This window comes from Bos grunniens, chromosome 15, assembly GCF_055505025.1.
Source record: "Bos grunniens cultivar Pamir isolate PY7600 chromosome 15, Bosgru_T2T1.0, whole genome shotgun sequence".
In the NCBI taxonomy this organism is placed as follows: domain Eukaryota; kingdom Metazoa; phylum Chordata; class Mammalia; order Artiodactyla; family Bovidae; genus Bos; species Bos grunniens.
Genome location: NC_141179.1, coordinates 23,329,896 through 23,354,094, shown reverse-complemented (window position 1 = coordinate 23,354,094; position 24,199 = coordinate 23,329,896). Strand labels below are relative to the sequence as shown.

Below are 24,199 nucleotides of genomic sequence, written 5' to 3'. Positions count from 1 at the left end.
AGTTGGACTGTGAAGAAGGCTGAGCACTGAAGAATTGATGCTTTTGAACTGTGGTGTTGGAGAAGACTCTTGAGAGTCCCTTGGACTGCAAGGACATCGAACCAGTCCATTCTGAAGGAGATCAGCCCTGAGATTTCTTTGGAAGGAATGATGCTGAAGCTGAAATTCCAGTACTTTGGCCACCTCATGTGAAGAGTTGACTCATTGGAAAAGACTCTGATGCTGGGAGGGATTGGGGGCAGGAGGAGAAGGGGATGACAGAGGATGAGATGGCTGGATGGCATCACTGACTCGATGGACGTGAGTCTCAGTGAACTCCGGGAGTTGGTGATGGACAGGGAGGCCTGGCGTGCTGCGATTCATGGGGTTGCAAAGAGTCGGACATGACTGAGCGACTGATCTGATCTGATCTGATCTGAATCTATGATAAAGAATGCAAGAATAGACAATGGTGAAGAGACAGCTTCATCAATAATGATGTTAGGAAAACTGGAGAACTACATGCAAAAAAAAAAAAAACTAAACTGGACTACTTTCTCACACCACATACAAAAATAAACTCAAAATAAATTAAAGACTTAATGTAAGACCTGATACCATAAAACTTCTAGAAAAAAAGAAAAAACATAGGCAGCACACTCTTTGACATCTTAGCAATATTTTTTATGTTTGCTCAGGCAAGGGAAACATACACCAAAAAACGTTACTACATCGAACTGAAAAACTTTTGTGCAGTGAAAACTATTGACAACATGAAAACGTCATCCACTGAACAGATGATACTCATGGCTCAGACAGTAAAAAACCTGCCTGCAATGCAGGAGGCCCAGGTTTGACCCCTGTGTTGGGAAGCTCCCTTATAGAAGGGAATGGCAACCCACTCCAGTATTCTTGCCTGGAGAATCCCATGGACAGAGCAGTCCGGTGGGTGGGCTACAGTCCATGGGGTTGCAAAGAGTCAGACACGATTGAGTGACTAACACACACACACACACACACACATATGATAAGGGGTTACTATCCAAATTATGCACAGAACTCATTCAACTTAACATAAAAAAAAAAATCTCCATTTAAATATGGGCAGAGGACCCAAATAGACCTTTTTCCAGAGAAGACACACAGATGGCCAATAGGCACATGAAAAGAAGCTCAACAGCAACGTCTCTAATCATCAGAGAAATGCAGACCAAAAATCAATGACACATCACCTCACATCTATCTAAATGGCTATTATCAAAAAGACAACAAATAACAAGCATTGGGGAGGATGTGGAGAAAAGGAACCCTCATTCACTGTTGCCAGGGATGTAAATTGGTGAAGCCACTATGGAAAACAGTATGGAGATTCCTCAAAAAATTAAAAGTAGAATTACCATGTGATCCAGCAACTCCACTTCTGGGTATTTATCTGAAGAAACCAAAAACACTAATTAGAAAAGGTATATACACCCTGTGTTGAGCTTCCCAGATGGCGCTAGTGGTAAAGAACCTGCCTTCCAATGGAGGAGATGTAAAAGACAGGGGTTTGATCCCTGGGTTGGGAAGATCCCCTGGAGAAGGAACTGGATAGAGGAACTCCAGTATTCTTGAGTGGAGAATCCCATGGATAGAGGAACCTGGAGGGCTACAGTCTGTGGGATCACAAAAAGTCAGACACGACTGAAGCGACTAAGCACACAGGCATGTTGATAGCATTGTTATTTACAGTAGACAAGATATGAAAGCAACCTAAGTGTTCACCAATACATGAAGGGATAAAGAAAATGTTGCATATCTTAACAATGGAATAGAACTCAACCATAAAAAGAATGAAATCTTGCCAATTGGCAAAAGGCACAAACTTCTCGATATAAGATAAACAAGTACTAGGGATGTAATAGGTACAACATGATAAATTTAATTAACACTGCTATACATTGTATGTGAAAGTTGTTAAGAGAGTAAATTCTAAGAGTTCTAATTACAAGGAAAAATTTTTTATTTAACATTGTATCTATATGAAATGATAGATTTTCACTAAACCTATCTTGTTAATCTTGATGTATGCAAGTCAAATCATTATATTTATGTACACCTTAAACTTATATATTGCTGTATAGTAATTATATCTCAATAAATCAGGAGGAAAAAATCAACAACCATTAATTGCATTATACATTAACAATAAACAGTCTAAAAAGGAAATTAATAAAACAATTCCATTTATAATAACATTAAAGGTATAAAATACTTAGGAATAAACTTGACTGAGGAAGTGAAATAACTGTACCCTGAAAACTATGAAACATCCCTAAAAGAAATTAAAGACCCCAAATAAATTAGAAAGATATCCCACATTCCTGAATTAGAAGATTTAATATTGTATAAACATCAGTATGACCCAAAGTGACTTACACATTCAATGCAATCCCTATCAAAATCCCAATGGCATATTTAACAGAAATAAAAAATCCTTCCTAATATTCATATAGAATCTTGAGGACCCTTAATAGCAAAACAAATCTGAAAAAGGAGAATTCCATTGAATAGCTCATACTTCCTAATTTCAAACTTCTTACAAATCTATAGCAATTGAAATAGTAGAGCAATACCATAAAGACAGATAGATCAATTGAATAAATAGAGAGTCCAGAAATAAAACTTTCTGTATATGGTCTACTGATATTTGAAAAGGGTTCCAAGATCATTCAATAATCATTCAATACTTTTCAAGAAATAGTATGGGGAAAAAATAGCTATCCACATGTAAAAAAATAAAGTTAGATCCTTATACCATATTCAAAAGTTAACTCAAAATAGATTCTAAAAACTTAAATGTAAGAGCTAAAACTATAAAACTCTTAGAAGGAAACACAGGTGAAGCTTCATGACGTTAGAATTGGCAGTGATTTCTTGAATATAACACCAAAAGCATAAGCATAAAAAGTTAGATAAATCTCACTACATCAAAAAATAAAACTCCTGTGCATCAAAGAATACAATCAGCAGAATTAAAGGCAACTACAGAATGGGGGAAAATATTTTCAAATCATACATTTGATAAAGGGTTAGTATCCAGAATATACAAAGAACTCCTACAACCCAACCCAACCAAACCCTCCAAACACACAGTTAAAAATGGTGAAGGACTTGAAGAGATATTTCTTCAAAGATGATTTACAAATGACCAATAGACACATGAAAAGAGGCTCAGTGGTACTAATAAATAGGAAAACGAAAATCAAAATGACAATGAGATACTCCTCACACTCATTAAAATGGCTACTATTGAAAATAATAACAAATGTTGGTGAGGATGTGGTGAATGTAGAATGGTGTGCGCCATTGATGTACATGTTAAATGATGTAGCCCCAGAAGAAAACAGTATGGCAGTTCCTAAAAAATTAAAAATAGAGCTACCATATGATTCAGCAGTTCCATTTCTAGCTATAGTCAAAAGAATTGAAACAAGGTCTCAAAGAGATACTTGTATACTCATATTTAACACAGCATTATTTGCAGCAACGAAAAGGTGGGAGCAACCCAAGTATCCATCAACAGATGAATGGATAAACAAAATGCAGTATATACACACAATAGAATATTATTCAGCCTTCAAAAAGAAGGAATTCTGACACATGTTACAACATGTATGAAATTCAAGAACATTGTGCTAAGTGAAAAAAGACAATCACAAAAAGAAAAATACTGAATGAGTTGACATATAAAATCTTTAAAATAATTAAACTCATAAAGACAGAAAGTAAAATAGTGGTTTCCAGAGGTTGGGGAAGGGGAAAATAGGGAGTTGTTTAATTCAAGAGTTCTGGAAGTTGGTTGCACAACAACAAGAATGTACTTTCTATTGAATTCTATACTTAAAAATGGTTCAGTTCAGTCACTCAGTCGTGTTCGACTCTTTGCGACCCCATGAATCGCAACACACCAGGCCTCCCTGTCCATTACCAACTCCCAGAGTTTACCCAAACTCATGTCCATTGAGTTGGTGATGCCATCCAACCATCTCATCCTCTGCCGTCCCCTTCTCCTCCTGCCCTCAATCTTTCCCAGCATCAGGGTCTTTTCAAATGAGTAAGCTCTTCCCATCAGGTGGCCAAAGTATTGGAGTTTCAGTTTCAACATCAGTCCTTCCAATGAACACCGAGGACTGATCCTCTTTAGGATGGACTGGTTGGATCTCCTTGCAGTCCAAGGAACTCTCAAGAGTCTTTTCCAACACCACAGTTCAAAAGCATCCATTCTTCTGAACTCAGCTTTCTTTATAGTTAAGATGGTAAAATTTTGTGTACAGTACCATAATTAAAATAGTTAAAAGCATAAATAAAGGAACAGGAAAAATGATCCCCCAAATACGATCTGAGATCAAAGGTGTAACTGGAAGCAAATGATTGATTAAATAAATAAATATTGTTCCCATTCAGTTCAGTTCTACCTGCAATGCAGGAGACCCGGGTTCGATCCCTGGTTTGGGAAGATCCCCTGGAGAAGGAAATGGCAATCCACTCCAGTATCCTTGCCTGGAAAACGTCATGGACAGAGGAGCCTGGTGGGCTGCAGTCCATGGGGGCGCAAAGAGTCGGGCACGACTGAGTAACTAACACTTAACACACTTATCAGTTCAGTTCAGTTGCTCAGTCATGTCCAACTCCTTGCGACCCCATGAATTGCAGCACGCCAGGCCTCTCTGTTCCCATTAAATACAAACAAATATTGTCTCTAGAAAATAATGTCAAGAGTTTATAGGTTTTTTCATATAAGTTCAGAATTAAAACTTTTGCTGAAATGTCACCTAAAAAAGTTTTTAAGGCAAAAACATTAGGATGAGAGGAAAGATTTTGGACAATAACTAAAGGGATATATTGGAGTCAAGGGAAGGTTTATAGTTTTTGGTTTGGGAACATTGCTTTTGGCTGGGGAGGAGGCAAGGCTGTTCATTTCTTTGCTGTGGAGAAATAATGAGAAGAAAGGAAGAGATTGAAAATATAGGAAAGAGGCAGAATGCAGAAGGAAAACTGAGAATATCATTGAAGAAGAACTTTCACAAGCCTTATAAATCAAGGCTCTTAATAAGGAATATTTAAGATGCTAATATGAAGAGACAGAACCCTCCATTCTCTCAAGCTAAACTCATTGTTAGCAAGGACAGTTTTTCCTAGGGGAGAAAGCTGTGGCCATGCCCAAGTGTCCTTGAGCAGTATGTCTGCTTGCAGCTTTCTAGCGTCCAAAACAGTCCATTGCTCTCAGAGAACTCCTGCCTCTGATTTAACACCTCTTCATCTGGATAATTCTGACCCTAATATGAACTGAGAGCCACCATGACCAATTTATCCCTCCAGAAATTGTCCTCTGACCCTTGACAGTGACCATGCTCCGCCCACGTAAGTGCGTATACTTATAATTTTGGTAATGTGGCATCAACCAGTTGGCCTGCCTCAGCATAATTCACATTTTTTGTCCCATTCGAGCATCACTGTGGACTTGTGGTCTTTCGTAAACTTAACATGTTATAATTATCAGTCATAATTTTCTTTCTGAAGCTCACATGATTACAATTTAGTCCACCTCAGGTTCTCATGCCCCAAGCACAGAATCAACTGTTCTCCAAGAAAACTTGGACTTTCTTTGTGGAATGAAAGGAGAGACCTAAATGTACCTACTACAGAAGTTTGTTGTTTCAGATGAGTACATGAGGGCTTCCCTGGTGGCTCAGACAGTAAAGAATCTGCCTACAATGCAAGAGATGCAGGTTTGACCCTTGGGTCAGGAAGATCCTCTGGAGAAGGGAATAGCTAGCTACCCACTGTTCTTGCCTGGAGAGTCCCAGGGACGGCGGAGCCTGGTGGGCTGCCATCTATGGGGTCGCACAGAGTCAGACACGACTGAAGCAACTTAGCAGCAGCAGCAGCCAGTATTCTTGCCTGGAGAATTTCATGAACAGAGGAGCCTGGCGGACTACAGTCCGTGGGGTAACAAAGAGTCGGACACGACTGAGCAACTAACACACACACACACACACACACGAGTACATGAGGTGGTCTGTTGACAAAAAAGAAATTATCTTTGTTTTTAAAAAGTGGAGGTTCATGTTGAAATTTTCAATTTGCCTCTACTGTTACTAATTTTTAATCTTGCTCTAAATTTCATGTACCATGCTATATACTCTTCTAACAAATCATTTGTCCAAATTATAATCTTGCCTTCAAAATTTAAAATTCCCCTTTCTTTTCTTTTTTGACCTCTGGCTCCAGTACAAGAATTAACTTCAAAATGCCCAGGTCGATGTGGTACCCATCATCAATCCATTCAAGCACCCACTATCTCCAAGGAAAATGCCTTCCCAATCTCCCTCCGGAGAACCACCAAAATCTACACAGGCTTAAGATACCTGGTATCTCAGTGTGAATTCTAAACTCATCATCCATGAGGGCACAGTCCCATCTGGGAGACAAAGCTGAGACCATACCCAAGTGTTCCTGAACAATATCTCGGTAGTAAGTACCAATAACAAAGGGTTATTGTTATCACAATAACCAGAACACAGGCAAACCCCCACTTCACAGGTTTTGTATAAAAATCTCTTGAAACTCTTCATGATCACTAGAGTCATTATTTAATTTATATCATAGGTAACTTTGGTGTTTTATTTTTAATTGAGGATAACTGCTTTACAATACTGTGTGGTTCCTGCCATATAACAACAGGAATCAGCCACAAGTATACATATGCCCCCTCCCTCTTGAACCTCCCCCCATGGCCCCTCACCCCATCCCACAGCTCTAGGCTGTCACAGAGCACCAGGCTGAGCTCCCTGTGCTATACAGCAACTTCCCTCTAGCATCTATTTTCCATATGGTAGTGTATATGTTTCTACCACTACAATCCTACTCTCTCAGTTCGTCCCACCCTCTCCTTCCCTCACCGTGTCCAGTCTGTTCTCTATGTCTGCGTCTCTGTTCTGGCCCTGCACACAGGTTCATGAGTACCTTTTTTTTTTTAGATCCAATATATATGCATTGCTGCTGCTGCTGCTGCTGCTGCTAAGTCACTTCAGTCATGTCCGACTTTGTGCGACCCCATAGACGGCAGCCCACCAGGCTCCCCTGTCCCTGGGATTCTCCAGGCAAGAACGCTGGAGCGGTTTGCCATTTCCTTCTCCAATGCATGAAAGTGAAAAGTGAAAGTGAAATCTCTCAGTCGTGTCCGACTCTTCGTGACCCCATGGACTGCAGCCTACCAGGCTCCTCTGTCCATGGGATTTTCCAGCCAAGAGTACTGGAGTGGGGTGCCATCGCCTTCTCCATATATATGCATTAATATACAATATTTGTTTTTCTCTTTTTGACTTACTTCACTCTGTATAATAGATTCTAGGTTCATCCACCTCACCAGAACCGACTTAAATTCTTTCATTTTTATGACTGAGCAATATCCCATTGCATATATGTACCACAACTTCTTTATCCATTCATCTGTTGATGGACCTCTAGGTTGCCGGTAGCTTTAGTGTTATCTATAATTTCCTTTGGATAAGCTGATATTGTTTTTGCCCTGTGCCAGCCTAACTTTTCAAAATCTAATTACTAACAGAAAATGCAACAAAAAATAAAATTAAGAATTATAAGTGATTTTTCATACTCTTTCCAGAAGTCAAAAAGGAGCACTTTTTGTAAAGCCTTTAAAATTCATGCCATATTGGCTGGGCTCCTCAAGAACAAACTCAAACAACAAAAGATATTTAAGGTGAATACATTACAATCCCTTATGTTCACACTGCATTCTCAAAACATTTGACGCTGACTCCAGAAACAATCAAAATAATCTTAGACATTTGATATTTGCAGCATAAACCCTGAATCCTTACCTGGACTAAAGATTTCTATGAATTTAGTTTGCATTTTATGATAACTGCTCAACCACAAGAGAAAGGAAATGTAGTTACTTTCTTTAGGGTCATTTCATGAGTAGGATTCAGTTAGATCTACAAGTGTGAGAGACTATTTTGCCAAAAATTCAAATCCAGTTGATCAAGTATTAAACTACCTTTGCCTTGAGCTCACTATTTATCTTTACAGAAAATCACTGATTTGATCCCTAGAAACTTTTTATTTAGGAAAAACTACCTCCTTAGAGGCTAATAATGTGTTTTCCCATTTTGCATGTCCAAGTGGCTCTAGATAAGAATATTTTCTTGGTCTTATGTTTTGTGCATTTAAGCAAGAGAGCACCATGATTTGTTACTTCTACTAGGAACCACCAATCTCTCAGAGGGGAAGAGGTCAGACGACCCAAGCTGACTTTCAACCTACCTTTGGGCAGACTCAGTCAGCCTCCCCTTGTGGGGTTCAACTTTCCAAGCAGTTATCTAAGCCAACAATGTCCCTTTTCTCACATCTTCTCTTTCAGAAGTTGAAGAATGTGGTTTCTTCACTATGTCCTATCTGAGTCCTCCAACACCTATCTCTGCCTTTTTCAGTTCAGCTCAGCCCATCTGGTAAATGGTGTGAATCTGCTATAGGACAGATAAAAACTTCCTTGGATACTCTGATTCTTACCGAGTGCAGAAGTTGCAGAAACCACGGCTTAGGCCAAGATCCTAAAGTGACCCAAATAAAATGGAAGAAGGCGTGACCTTCCCCAAACCACTCGTCCTAGAGATTAATTGCTTTATAATAATTGCCCAGGCTTGTGGCCATCTCCTCCTATTTTGCTTGATCAGTTTCATTCCAAAATAGGCATCTTTTGCTAAAAACCAAATTTTAGCCAAAGATATTCAGCACTTTTGTTGAACTATCTCGAGGCTGTTTCAATCTGGTATTTTTTAATATCCTGCTTAAAAGTCACCTTTCTGAAGAATAAAGTTATTTCTGAGACCCTATCCTCTGAAATTCATTTTTAAAACCTCATTTGGCTTGCACAAAACAGTGAAAGCCAAGGTCACAGTTCTCAAATGATTCTTCTGTAAAAACAAAGATTAATTCCCATATGTTGAAGTAATAACATAACACTAGCTCTTCAGTTTTCTCTTTGAAGTCAGCCTCTCTGTCTTCAGCTGGTCCTGCAGCTCTCATGCAATGGCCTTCTCTAAAACATTCTCAGAGCCCCATTTTTCCTTCGCTTTCCTGAAACTCATTCCAAAATCTAGTAACACTGCCAGAGCGAGGGTAGGTGGGTAGGGGCAGGCTGTTGGTTCCAAATACACTTCTGGCACCTACTGCAACTTTTTAAAGAACTGCAGATGAGCAAGATGAAAACACTGTCAGATTAGAGCATCAATCTCTTTAGCCAAGGATCCAGAAGCTTATCAAAAGAGGATGTGCACGGAGCCGCCATTTGAGCAGACGCAGCACATCTCGGCTTCATTTTCTTTGCCCTCCAGAGCTCTTAATGGGCAGTGACATTAAACACAGGTCTTATCAGATCTGACAAGCTCATTTCTTGCATGCTCTTAGCTACGGCGCTATCTTGTACAGACACCTTTGCTTGTTATTAAGCTATTGTATCTCAGTTTCACATCCAGCCTTTTGTACCCTAAGTTGTAATGGGGCAGGGACTCTGCAAACCACTTCTCTGCTTTGCCAGCAAGTGCCCTGTTAGGCTTGACCAATAAGGGGAGCTAGAGAGACTATGGAAATATTAGAGGAGGGAAACTAGTCCTTTCCATTTCCTTAGCCCTATGAGGATGCCTCACTCAGGCATCCACATGAACAGCAGAAGTCGGTTCCATTTTCCAGCTTCTTTCCACACTCCTCATTGTACCCCTCAGAGATACTAGCGCCATCCAGGCAGAGCCCCTCCAAAGGTCTGAGTCCCAACAATGTGGGATCCTCCTCAGAGCTGCTGGGTTCTGATAATCCCAATCACTTCCCTGTGTTCCCCTAACCCTAGGAGGGCAGCTGCTTCCTGTAGTCACTACCTCTGTTTTCCCTGTTGCTTTTTCAGTCCGCTTATCCATTCTATTTAATCCCCCAATTGATTAAACAGATCAATTCTGAGAGTTGGACTATAAAGAAAGCTGAGCACCAAAGAACTGATGCTTTTGAACTGTGGTGTTGGAGAAGACTCTTGAGAGTCCCTTGGACTGCAAGGAGGTCCAACCAGTCCATCCTAAAGGGGATCAGTCCTGGGTGTTCATTGGAAGGACTGATGCTGAAGCTGAAATTACAATACTTTGGCCACCTGATGTGAAGAGTTAACTCATTGGAAAAGACCCTGATGATGGGAAAGATTGAGGGCAGAAGGAGAATGGGATGACAGAGGATGAGATGGTTGGATGGCACCATCAACTCGATGGACATGGGTTTGGGTGGACTCCGGGAGTTGGTGATGGACAGGGAGGCCTGATGTGCTGTGGTTCATGGGGTCACAAAGAGTCGGACACAACTGAGCGACTGAACTGATTGATCTAATCTGTCAAATCCCTATTTCCAATTCTCCCTATAGAAATAACTAGTATAGTTTCTACTTCACCATCTAGACTCTGACTGTCATGAAAGTACAACCTTTCGTTGATTTTAAAACTTAACATTTTCAAACATTATGCCATTTACCATTTCATAGACTTAACTGGGAATCAGTGAAAGAGGAAACAAGAAATTGTTTCCAATCATCCCAGGCCAGCGGTGCTAGACCTTGATCATTGGTAATGAAATAACTGATCACACACAGGTAGAAAGTGTTCAACTGCCAGAGAACTTAAAACCCCTACACAACCATGCTTTGTACCTTTCTTGGAGGGATACCTTCCTTGACCTTTTCTCTGGCACACATACTTCTATTTGTCCCCACCATCCCCTCCTTGCCAACCTCAGAACGAGGTAAATTTGTGAAGTCTGGAGTTAACAACCACCCAGCGGGTGTATGTCTTCTGATGGAAATGAAATGAAATGCAGCATTTCTTAAAAAGCCAATTATTTCCAACCTGTTTCATTAGAGTCAAACATGCTAAATGAGCATGTAACATATTGACTTTTGTGCCCTGTGGCATCTGGGGCCATAAATGTCCTGCTTGTCATAACACTCATCTCCATAGTGCCTGCAAAACAGGACCCTCCCCAGGAGAGCTCACATCGCTCATTCATAACTCAGGATGGCAAGGAGACAGACTGCCTAATGTAACAGAGATGATCTCCCCTGCACTTCTGCACACAGGGCTGGACCTGCTGCACCCACCCACCTCACTACAAGTGAGGAAGCCTCTCCACCTGTGTCTGAACAGATGGCAGACCATACAATGCCATTCTCCAAGAGACAGGAATAAGGCTGCCAAGGAATTGTCCCAGGCAGGGAGACAGCGAGGTGAGCCCTGACGAAGCCCACTGGAAATACTTAAGCTTGGAATCAGAACAACCTGAATTTGAATCTTGGCTCTTACACTTATTCACTACAAGACTTTGGACAAGTTACTTAACAACTCTGAGCCTCAGTTTCCTTCCTTGGAAAAGGGAACTGATAATGCCTATTATACAGCTGTTGTAATGATTAAATGATATAATATACATAAAGCTGCTTATATGGTGCCCTGCTGCTGCTGCTGCTAAGTCGTTTCAGTCGTGTTTGACTCTGTGCGACCCCATAGACAGCCTCCTACCAGGCTCCTCTGTCCCTGGGATTCTCCAGGCAAGAACACTGGAGTGCGTTGCCATTTCCCTCTCCAATGCACGAAAATGAAAAGTGAAAGTGAAGTCGTTCAGTCGTGTCCGACTCTTAGCGACCCCATTGACTGCAGCCCACCAGGCTCCTCCATCCATGGGAGTTTCCAGGCAAGAGTACTGGAGTGGGGTGCCATTGCCTTCTCCGGGGATTTTGGACTGCTGAGGGAGTTGTTCTTTCAGTGCTTCCCTTCATCACCTTTGCTATAGGTATAATGATAAGCACAAAGCAGAAAAATTAACTTCTTGAGTTCTTTAAAATGATCTGGAAGAGGCACATGTCTTACCCTTCTCTTCACCACCTTCCCATTGCTTCCGGCACAGCTCCTAGAAACAGGTGGGAATGCGTTTCCTAAGCTCCTCCTATAATACATTCTTCATTCCTGACAAGGTTTCTCTCTTTCCCACTGTCTACTGGAGAAATACTAATGACTCTACTTCTGATAATCAGCAAGAGCAGAGGCTCAGCTTTCTCCAGATCCAGCCAGGAAAACCCCAGGTATTCATCAGAGGTGCATGCAAAACTCTCAACTCGCCCCCTGCACCTTTACACAGGTGTGGTATCTGGGGTTCGCCAGGGAAACTGCATAATTACTTATAAAGAGTACCTTCTGATTGTTCCTTTCTCTGCCAGTGCAATCTCTCCTAATAACGTAACCCAACTGAATGCTTCCTAATTCTGTCAGAATGCATTTAATTATCACTGCTTCTTCTGTTGGTGAGCTGTCAGTGAAGTTTTTGATTTGTGATGGAAGTAGGGGAGTCATAAAGTATTTTGGTGACAGCTCCTTGATTAGGCAGCATTGCAGCAAAACAAGTTGTCACAATAAAACTGATTAATCAAGTTGTCAGAGTAAAACAAATTAATGCCACAAAAACTTTGCTAGAAATTACCTCCATATCTTAGGGTATTTGACTGATGGATTCCTTCAGTTAGCAGAAAACTTCCATCTTGTGAGCACATCCAAGTCTGCACTTGGGATCTGAGTTGGGCCAGCCACCCTGTAGCAGAGAGGCAACTGAAAACCAAGAGACATATCTGGAGAATACAGTCATGGACTTGATTTTCAGAGATATTTTCTTCCTGCCTAACTACTTGGGAGACTATTAATACCAAAATATAATCTAAAGCTATAAAGTTTCAATGTAAAATAAGTACAAAGGCCATTGGTAAAACCAGTGGGTCTGAATTTCATTTATTAAAATATTTAATCAGTCCTCTGGCTGGAAGGACACTCTGAATTTTGTCTTCTATATCTCTCTGACTCAAAGAAAGACTTTGCCCATAATGGAGACGTAAGTCACAGGACCTGTCTACCACAGTTCATTAACACAGATGGTGCTACACGGCTATACAGAGCCCCCTCCTCTCACAACTAGAGACTGGACCAGGAGTGGGTATGACCACTGATCCTGCTATAAAATGATGACCTGGATCAATCGCATTCCATCCTTCAAGACTTTAACCAGGATATAGAATGGGCTGGTTAACCAGGGGATCTGAAGGTGAAAAATCATCCTAACGTAATGCAGCATCACTAAGCGTCACAGCAATCCAAAGTTATAAGTAAGCAAAAGCTTTTACATAGAGAAAAGATACAGGGTAGGGCAGGAAGAAGTCAGAGGGGTAGCAAAAAGATAAAGAGGCAGTAGCCGATAAAAGAGTTAGAGCCAACACCAATCACTTGAGCAGCCTCCATTCCAGGAGTATCTCCAGGTTCAATTCCAGTTTGTAGTCTCAAAATAAAAACCCTTCCACTTGAGAAAATGGGGTGGCTCTCTTTCTCACAAACACTACAACAAAGGAAAGGGGACCATAAGAGAGTGAGTGATGTTCAAACTATTAAGAACAGATCACTGAGTATGCCATACGAGAGTATATTGACTATGTATCACACCATAACATGTCAACTGGTGCCAGTCTATGGGAGTTCTACTACAGTGCCAGGCATTGCAAATTACCTCTGCACTGGGAGAAAAGGTTAAAACACAAAACATTGCCTCTGGGGCATTCCCACTAGAAGCTGATAACTGTACCTGACGAGGGTTGATATTTGATGCAGCAAAACCATCAGTGGGCTCCTTTCTTTGAAGGCATTGGGCACAATATTTCTTTCTCTGATAAACCATCACCTTAAGGAGACCTTGGCCACACCACCTTTGAGGGCAGAGACCCCCATCTTGGAAGGGAGAAATGATAAAGTGGAAAGAAATAAAGGTATTGTGACCAGGTCTAACCCCAAATAATACCCTAGGATTATAAAAAAAACTTTGTCCTTTAATCTTCCAAAGGAATAAAGGGCCAATACCTACACAGATACGTGCTCACACACTCATTTATGGCACAAATTATTTTAAAATGAAACATGATGTAAGAATATATTTGAGTTCAAAAAGTTGAATTATCAAATATCAGATATCCCAATCATTCTGAGCAATGTACTCCTAAAAAATAATGAAGCAGTGAGGTTTTAATGCTCTAGAGAATATATGTGCTGTGCTTACTTGCTCAGTCATATCCAACTCTTTGCAACACCATGGACTGTAACCCGCCAAGGCTTCTCTATCCATGGGGATTCTCCAGGTAAGAATACTGGAGTGGGTTGCCATGCCCTCCTCCAGAGGATCTTCCCAACCCAGCAATCAAACCCAGGTCTCCCACATTGCAGGATGATTCTTCACTGGCTGAGCCATCAGGAAAGCCCAGGGAATACATATGTTTCATCTATTCCACTACTGCTGTGCAAGTCAACACAAAGACCACAGAACACCGGAAGTAAATCTGGCAACTGGAAGGTACAAAGTCAACTCACAGTTAGTTTCCAAGTTAGAGCAAACGTGCTACCTCCTTTAGAGATGTGATGGGGCCATGGGGTGCAGGATCAGAGTTGAGGGAAGTTTAGAATAATTCCAGTCTGCACAGTTCTTTACAGTTCGTAATCCTGTCTCACCCACATCAGCTCATTTTGACCCTCCTCGGTACAACCCCAAGAATTAGATCCTGTTATTACTCTCATTATCTCCATTTTATAGTGAAGAAAACAGGCTTGTAGAGATCAAAAAGACTTGCTGTTCGGGAAAGGCATCCTTTGTGGCAGCCATACCCTTCCAAACTACATGTGGCAGGATACTTTGCAAAGCCCGGTCTGGTTATGTATGATCTGGCTAGGATCCCAAGCGACAGGCACAGCTGGCATCAGGACCACAGCCTGGCAACTCTGGCAGTCTCTAAGCCCACCCCGGGTGACTGCTCCTGCCTGCCTGGAAAGTCACGACCACTGAAGCCCATCCAGCAAACTCTATCTCTGCCATATTCAGCTTCTGGCTAAAATGCAGCCTGGTCCCCCATCCTCGTTCCTTCCCACCCTCACCCTTCCGCTGCTGCCCTCCTGCCAAATCCAGTCCTCTGAGCCCAGTGGAACCCTCATTAAAACACCCCCTCTGCCCCCTAGCTTTAATGGCATCTGAATTTGTGTCTTTCGAGATGACTTCTGCAGCTAGGAAGCAACGGCCCACTTTTCGATGCACTGTTTTCTAAACATGACCTGTTGTTTCGTATCTTCTTGGCTTTGGTTTTTTTGTTCTGTTTTGTTTTGTTTTTCTGTATCGGAATATAGTTGCTTTACAGCAACGTGAATCAGCTATATGTGTACATACATCTCTCTTTTTTGGCTTTTCTCCCTATTTAGGTCACCACAGAGCGCTGAGTAGAGTTCCCTGTGCTAGATTCTCATTAGTATCTACTTTATACATAGTGCTTAGCCGCTCAGTCGTGTCCGACTCTTTGCAACCCCATGGACTGAAGTCCGCCAAGCTCCTCTGTCCGTGGGGATTCTCCAGGCAAGAATACTGGAGTGGGTAGCCTTTCCCTTCTCCAGGGGATCTTCCCAACCCAGGGATCGAACTCAGGTCTCCCATATGACAGGGGGGTTCTTTACCATCTGAGCCACCACCCTGTTAACATAAAACCCCAACGTTCAAGATTTGGGGAAAGGATGAGTGTGTCATGGGAGAAAACCAGAAGCCGAACTTCAGAAGGCAGACTAGCAAAGGAAGGATTTCCAAAGAGAAGTTCCACGGCTTCCTTCCAATCTAACTTGAGCCCCAAGTATACATAGCAGTGTATGTCAATTACACATAGTGGTGTATGTCAACTCCTGTCTCCCCATTCATCCCACCCTCCCCTTCGCTCACACTGTTCCCTCTGCCTGAAATGCTCTTTTTGCCACTCTGTGCCACCCTCATTCCTGACCCCTATCTTCCTCTCAAGCACTAACTCATCTTCATGTCTCTTCTCTGGGTATCCGCTTCTGACCACTTCCTTCTATCATAGCTCTGCTCGGTGCAAGGTTTTGCAGTGTTCTGCTAGTTATAAATCACTCCTTTCTTTTGCTACCATCTAGTTACTTTCTTTTATTAGTTTATCTTTTTAATTTTTTTATTAATCTAGTTTATCTTTTTATCAAAGGCTAACATGTACATGGTATAAAGAGGAAATAATTCTATAAGGCTTCACCACACTCTGCATTTCACTTCCCACTCCCAAGAGGTGATCACTTTCAACCCTCTTACCTGATTTTCTCTTCAATTTATTCCTGTGTCACTAAATAACCTGCTGGCAAGGCTACTTTTAAAAACTTTTAGATTCTGTTGACTCATCTGGAAGATGAAGATGTAACTTCCTCTTCTTGGTCCCACCAGGTATATGCACACTTCCCACTCCTGTGCCTATTCTCTATCCCTGTAGAGCCAGAAGGTAAGTTTGGTTAGGTCGACATTTAGTTTCTGCATCACTGTGATTGCCTGTATGTTCTTCACAGCTAAGCCATTTGTACACTATTATTGTTTTTCCATTCCTGCATATTTTGCTTCCCTGGGCTATTTAGTTTCCAAGACTAAATAATGGTCTTGCTGGTTTTCTATGTCCTTCTCACTGATTTACCCTCAAGTTCTCCTCCAATTATATGAATTTCTTCTCAATACATTCAAACACATTAGGTGTTCTGTTAACTCTCTGTTTTTGGAGAAATCTCCCTGACTGCAACTTGAACTTGTTCTCCATGCCTGCTACACAGCTGTCATCTTGGACCCTCTTCTCACAACTATGCTGGGTATTTCCTTCACCTCTGCTTTGTGTTAGAGCCTGTTTCTTAAACCCCATGCCTTTGTTTTCTTTAGATTACTTCCTCATCTTGGTAAGTGCATCCTTTAGTTGCCTCGTAGGCAAGAGTGTGCACAGGAAATAAATTTTTTGAGATCTTGAATCTCTGAAAATATCTTTGTCCTACCTTCCTATTTATTGATTCTTTGAGTATAGAATTCTTGGTTGGAAATTATTTGCCTCTCAGATTTCATAAGTATTACTCCATTGTCTTTTAGCTTCAGGTGTGGCTGTCCTTGATGTCCTAAAATTTTACAGTGCTGTGCCCTGGTGTAGCTCCATTTGCATTCAGTATGCTGATTCTGGAAATCCAAGTCACTCATTTTGAGGAATTTTTACTGAGCCTTTTTTTTCAGTGATTCTTTGTTTCCCACCTGACTTATTCCTTCCAGAGTTCCCATTACTCAAGTTCAGATCTCTTGGAGGTCTTTCGCTTTGCTTTCCTCTTTCCCACATCTGCCTTTTTCCTCTGCTCCAAGGAGATTCTTGCCTGGAGAATTCCATGGACAGGGGAGCCTGGTGGGCTAGAGTCCATGGGATCTCAAACAGTCAGATACGACTAAGTGAATAACAATTTCAAGAAGATTTACCCAATTTATTATCATTCACTCATTCTCTTAACAAACTTCTGTAGAGTGTCTACTGTTTACAAAGTAAAATTCAAGATGCTGGACATGTTGCTGTGAAAAAACAAACAAACAAAAAAACTTCGATTTTGGATCATACAGTCTTTGGACCCAACTACTGAGCTTTTGGTTTCTGCTGCCAAATTTTAAATTTCCAAGAGCTGTTTGTGATCTCTGAGTGTTCCTTCTTTACAGCATCCTATTCTGGGGTTTGGCTGCACTGTATTCTCTTATCATCTTTTATCTCTTTGAGCATTTTGATAGATTTCTTTGAAGTTTTTTTTTTGCTTCTTACATATTTGCCATTTCCTCAAAGTTTCCTTTGTTTGTTTGTTTTGGTTTGTGTCTTTCATGTTAGGTGCTTTCCTCAATACTTGTATCTGTTTATATTTAAAAGTGGCAAGTTTCAGCATCACTAATCATCAAAGAAATGCAAATCAAAACTACAATGAGATAACACCTCACACCTGTCAGAATGGCTATCATCAAAAAGATAAGAAACAAGTGTGGGCGAGGAGGTAGCGAAAAGGCAACCTTTGTGCGCTGTTGGTGGGAGTGTAAGTTGGTGCAGCCACCGTGGAAAATAGTATGGAGGTTCCTTGAAAAATTGAAACTAGAACTGCCATCGTGTAGTGAAGTGAAAGTCACTCAGTCGTGTACGACTCTTTGTGACCCCATGGACTGTAGCTCACCAGGCTCCTCTGTCCATGGAATTCTCCAGGCAAGAATACAGGAGTGGGTAGCCATTCCCTTCTCCAGGGGATCTTCCCAACCCAGGGATCGAACCCAGGTCTCCTGCATTGCAGGTGGATTCTTTACCATCTGAGCCACCAGGGAAGCCTAAGAATACTGGAGTTGGTAGACTAGCCCTTCTCCAAAACCCAGGAATCAAATTGAAGTCTCCTGCATTGCAGGTAGATTCTTTACCAGCTGAGCTACCAGGAAAGCCCCAGAACTACCATATGATTCAACAATTCTGTTTCTTGGTATTTATCTGAAGACCCAAAAAAAAAAAAACATTAATTAGAAAATATATATGCACCGCTATGTTCATTGCAGCATTATTTACAATAGCCAAGACATGGGAACAACCTAAGTATCCAATCACTGATGAATGGATAAAGAAAATGTGGTGTGCTTACACGTGTATAAATATATGAATATTATTCAGCCATAAAAAGGAAGAAGTCTTGCCATTTGCACAATATAGATGAAACTTCGGGGCATTATTCTAAGTTAAATAAGTCAGACAGAGAAACAAATACTGTTCAAGCTCATTTATTGTGGAATCTTAAAAGCAATAATAATCAGCTCATGTATACACAGATCAGTGGTTGCCAGAGGCAGGAGGTGGGGTGTAGCTGCTGCTGCTATGTGCTCAGTTGTGTTCGACTCTGTGACTCCATGGACTGTAGGCCACCAGGCTCCTCTGTCCATGGGATTTCCCAGGCAAGAAGACTAGAGAAAATTGCCATTTCCTTCTCCAGGGGATCTTTCTGACCCAAGGATCAAACCCAGTCTTTTGCATTTTCTGCATTGGCAGGCAGATTCTTTACTCCTGAACCCCCTGGGAAGCCTGGGTGGGGTGTAGGCGGTGGGAAAAAAGAAGAGGCTCAAAAGTTACAGACTTTCAGCTATAAAGTAAGTAAGTCACAGGGGGGTGTAGTGTATAGCATGGTGACTGCAGTTAATACATGGTGAATGAAGTTAACAATATGTCTTGCATATCTGAAACTTGCTAAGAGAGAGTAGATCTTCCAAGTTCTCATCATAAGAAAAAAAAGTTGTAACTATGTATGGTGACTGATGGTAACAAGACTTACTGTGGTGGTCATTTTGCAATATATACAAGTATTGAATCATTATGTTGTACATCTGAAGCTAATATAATGTTATATCTTAATTATACGTCAATTAAAAAAAAAAAGACGGCCTGCTAAAACTGATTGGAAGCTCTTTGTGTATGGCTTGGGCCCACTGACATTGTAGATCTGGCTCTACTATTCTTGCAGAAACTCTGAAATTAATTCCTGTAGGTCTTTCCTTTTGGACTGGTCAGATTTCCCAGAAAAATCTTAGGACCATTCAATTATATTAACTTTTACCTAATCCCCTATTTCAGTACAGTAATCTCAACTTTAACTGCCCTCGGTCCTTGGTACAGAGACTCCCTGTTTTACCTTACATACAATGAAGATGGACATCCTTCTGGTTGCACAGGTAATATAGTAATGGCGATGATAATGATAGTACTAGTTATCTATTGCTGCATAACAACTTACCCCCAAAATTAGCAACTTAAAACAACAAGCATTATCTCCGAGCTTCTGTGAGTCAAGACACATGCCTCCACCCTCAGATCTCTCACGAGGTTCTAACAAGAAGTCAGCTGATGCCAGTCCTATCTGAAGTTTCAATTAGGGGAAGATCCTGGCAGTGCCCTGGATTTTATCTTCACTTGAAGGTATTTCTTAATTTTAGCACTGTTTGCCATCTGGAGAGGCTGAGAAATTCACCAATGCCTGGCTCTGTTTTGTTTATCAGTATTTCCCTCAATATATCTCTGTCCTCTTGCATTTCACTATAAGCAACAAGGAAGCAGCAGGCAGCACCTTCAGCCCCATACTTTGAAATCTCCTTACCTAGATGACTCAGTTCACTGGGCACATTTTTTACTTTTTACTTTCCACATCGCTGTAGGCAATAATATCAAGTGTCTGCCACGACATCTCAAAGACCTCCCTTCCCCAAACTTCCATAAAATGTTTCTTATTTCCCTTTGAGACCTCACTGGCAGCATCATCAAAGTTCAGATTTCTACATCTGTTCAACTTAACTTAGGTTTTCACAGATATACACATCAGAAAATCTTCCCAGGCCTCATCCACTGGCCAATTAGAAATCTACTCCATATTTTTAGGTATTTGTTACAGCATCAGCTCTCAGGTGGGACCAAAACCTCTATTAGATAGCTATTGCTGTATAACAAAGTATCCCAAACTTAGCAGCTTAAAGCATTTATTATCTTATCATTCCTATGGGTCTAAAATCCAGACACAGCTTGGCTGGGTGCCTGTACCTCAGGGTCTCCCTCAAGGCTGCCGGCAAGGAGCCAGCTGAGCAGAGAATCCACTTCCAGGCTTTTGCACATCCTGCTAGCAGCATGCAAGTCCTCACGGACTTTGACACTGAAGACCTCAGTTCTTTGCTTGCTGTCAGTTTGGAGCTTCCCTCAGTTCTCTGCCATATGGGCCTTTCCATAGGGCAGCTCACAACATGGCAATTGGTTTTCCCTGGAGAAAATGAGTAAGAGAGTGAGAGAGGGAAGCCCATGGCTGATCAGTCTTTTTCATAACCTAAGCCAAGAAGTGACACCATCACTGTTCCAAAATTTTGTTGGTTAGTTATGAGACGCTATCTCCAGTCCACACTCAAGGGAACAGGATTACACAAGAACATAGATACCAAGTGATAGAAATCTTTGGAGGTCATCTTGGAGACTGTCTACCACAATACTATAATTGAATATAATATAATTATCACCAATAAAAGCAAGACATGAGCCAAGGCATTGAGAAGTCACACAATAACAGAAACACAGAACAGAGAGAGGAAAGGTCTTCTCTTTAGAGTGAGCAAAAGTCGCTCAGTCGTGTCTGACTTTTTGTGACCCCATGGACTATACAGTCCATGGAATTCTCCAGGCCAGAATACTGGAATGGGTAGCCTTTCCCTTCTCCAGAGGATCTTCCCAACCCAGGGATCAAACCAGGGTCTCCTGCATTGCAGGCAGATTCTTTACCAGCTGAGCTACCAGGGAAGTCCCTTCCCCTTAGGGTGGTTTTTGCCAATTTCACATTGTGGTTTTGCAGTATTCACTGACACACTGGCTGCTTTGTTGGTTGGTAATGCAAACTTCCCAAGATCTCTAAAATCTAATTATGGTTGTTACGCAACAATTTTCACAATATTAAACTTATATGAGTCAAGTATTATATAACTAGGGGTACTATTAAGATCTGGAGAAGAGAAATATACACTGAGAAGTATAATTATCATACTCATGAAATTCACAGCATAGAAGGAACCTCAGCTTCCTGGGGTGACACTGATAATTCCTGCCATAACTTGTCCAGCTTTCCTGCTTGCCTCCCTCTACTTCACACCGACATCAGTTCATAGGATTCGTCACTGATTGGCATCTAAGCCATTCACCCATTCACTGGTCAACCACAAAGCACTAACTGAGCACCTGCTGTATGCTAGGCCTGTACTAGGCACTTAAGAGAATTAGTCATGGCCCCCATCCTTCAGAAGCACACAGTCTGAAGGGGTAGGTGAACATATACAAACCTCTGGGCTGAGTGGATGGGTCCAAAACAATATTCCAGGTGGTGGTCATAGCAAGGGTACAGCAGAACCAAAACTTGTTTCTTGGTTTAAAGTTATGTCCAGTATAAGGAAGTGGAGGAGAAAATTCATGGCTCACATGTCTGTTTGTCTTCAAAAATCCCATAGAGATGTTTCTCTGCCTAGGAGCATCAGAAGACCATAAGTAGAAAGTTTAGGGAAAACTTTCTCACTCAGACTTGTCTAAAAAAAGAGCAGGTTGCCATGGAAACCACTCTATTTATTTATTCTATTTATTCTCTTTTATCTGTTCCAATCATGGCCTCTCACTTTCTCCACTAAGCCTCGCTCCTTCTCTTTCATTCTTAGAACCTTGACTGTGCCACTCCTTTTGCCTACAGCACTCCTTCAACCCAATCTTCCTTCATCTTCCTAGCTCCCCCTTCCCTCTCAGCTCAGCTTGGATACTACTTTCTTTGGAAATGCCTTCTATAAGCACCACCACCCACAGAGCAGAGTGCTCCCCATTAGCCTCAGAGTTGTCCCTGCTCTAACATTCTTCATCACTATTCAGTGTCTGCCTCTCCATATTGCTGGACTGTAAGCTCCTTAAGGGCCACCAAGGCTGTTATTTGTCATCTTCCCAGAACCTAGCAGAGTACATGGCATATGAGAATGTGCAGTTGAGTGGATGAATGGAAAGTGAACAGAGCATTCTCTCTCCCTGCAAGAGGCTAGTGGATGGGAGTGGCATAGAGAAGATTCTGGACAAGGCAACAGGGTTGGGGCTTTCAGGTGGACAACATGAACTTTTTACTCCCTTCCAACTCTACAGTTTTAGGATATATCAAAGGATAAAGCAATAACAACCTCATTCTTCCTCTATCTGCTCCTTCAAGTACATAATAAAGTCTAATAATTGCAAATCAACCCCTAAACAAGACCAAGTACAAAGGAAATGATCTTTTACTAAAGATAGATTTGAAGGGTCAAATGTAACTATTGGTTTATTTCTTCACTGCTGCTCTTCAAAGGTAAATAAAGCATCTGATGGAGTAGGAGAACCTCTTAGAGTCCAAGTTCTGAGCTGAATTCTGACTCACCCTTTAGTGCCTGAGCCTCCCTACTGGGGCCGCACTTACAGGATGGTTGTTCACACATGATTTGGCTCCTGGCCAACCTTGAGAACTCAGTGAACACTATGAAACTTCCCCTTAAATGCACATAGACACACATTTAGAAAGTTGCTCTCTATTCATCTCCCTTGAGATCATACAGACCTCGGGTTGAAACGCCGGGCCTAGCATGAAGCAGTTACCAAGGTTTTATGTTCTTGAGAACATAGGTCACCAAAAGCACTGCTTCCCTTTCCTTCTCAAATCCTCGGGGTGACAGCAACCAATGCAGATCTGACAGCCACAAGCCTCACCAGCCACTGGCAGACACTGAACAATCTGGAAAGTCCAGATTACAAACTCCTTGAGCTCTGGGTCTAGGTGTTCAGTGTGGGATCTCAAGTGAAAACACACCAAGAGGGAACGACCCATGGTGAGTTCAAAGAAAGACAGACATGGATGAGGAAAGACAGGATACAGAGACAGCCTGAAGAAGATACCAACGATACCCAGAGAAAGAAGTGCATCCTGGGAACCAGGGGCCAGGATGGGAGCTTGGTTGCCTCGGGCATGGCCTCCCCACAGTGGCCCCCCAGCGCATGCACAGCGGCCATGAGAAGAGGCGAGGCTGGACACTGAAAAACTGTTTAACTTGTTAGCACGTTAATCAGTAAGAACCAGCGTAACATTTGTGCTTTGCATCCACAGAAGACAAACTGAAGAAAACTATTTCTCCAGCCTTAAATATTTTCTCCCTGGAGCCAACCTCCTTCAAAATCCACAGCGATATGGTGAGTGGGGAGATGAAGCACTTGGCTATGCTATACTTAGCTCTGACTCAAAGACCAGCTCTTCAAGCTCTTCGCTTGCTCCTTCTCTCCAGCTGGTTTCAAGAGCAGCAAAAGGCTCCAATTAAATAGCCAAGAATTTGCAGTCTCCTGTTGAGGCTTCTGATGTTTCTTATCCTGGAGCCTAGAAGAGCGGTTGGGAAGAGGAGGACAGCAGCTCTAGGGTCAGAGGTCAAGTTCAATCCCCCTCCACCCCTCCCTCCCAGAACAGATAACCCTCAGACCACCCTACCCTGGCCAATACCAGGGTGATCCTGCCCTGACTTCACCTCGGGGCTTCTGAAGGCTTCTCTGACCCCCGCAGGCCAGGGAGATGGGAAATGCAGCAACGGTGGTTAAGAGTATCAGTCAGACCCAGTTTTGAACCCCAGTCCGCCTCTTACCACCCCCTTATCTCCAGTTACTTAGCTTCTCTAAGTTCCAGCTTTGTTATCTGTAAAGTGATCT

At 41.9% G+C, this 24,199-nt stretch overlaps 1 long non-coding RNA gene across 2 annotated transcripts; it reads right to left on the bottom strand.

The window, feature by feature from the left end:
• Positions 1-18,701: 18,701 nt before the first annotated feature.
• On the bottom strand, positions 18,702-23,047 carry LOC147357443 (uncharacterized). 2 transcript variants are annotated; one of them, XR_015141828.1, is made up of 3 exons: positions 21,793-22,577; positions 20,519-20,732; positions 18,702-19,015 (listed from the first exon to the last, which is right to left on the bottom strand). It is a non-coding gene; the product is annotated as an uncharacterized LOC147357443 (long non-coding RNA). The 2 variants fall into 2 exon arrangements; XR_015141827.1 differs by lacking the exon at positions 18,702-19,015 and having other exon boundaries at positions 20,441-20,732; positions 21,793-23,047.
• Positions 23,048-24,199: the final 1,152 nt, after the last annotated feature.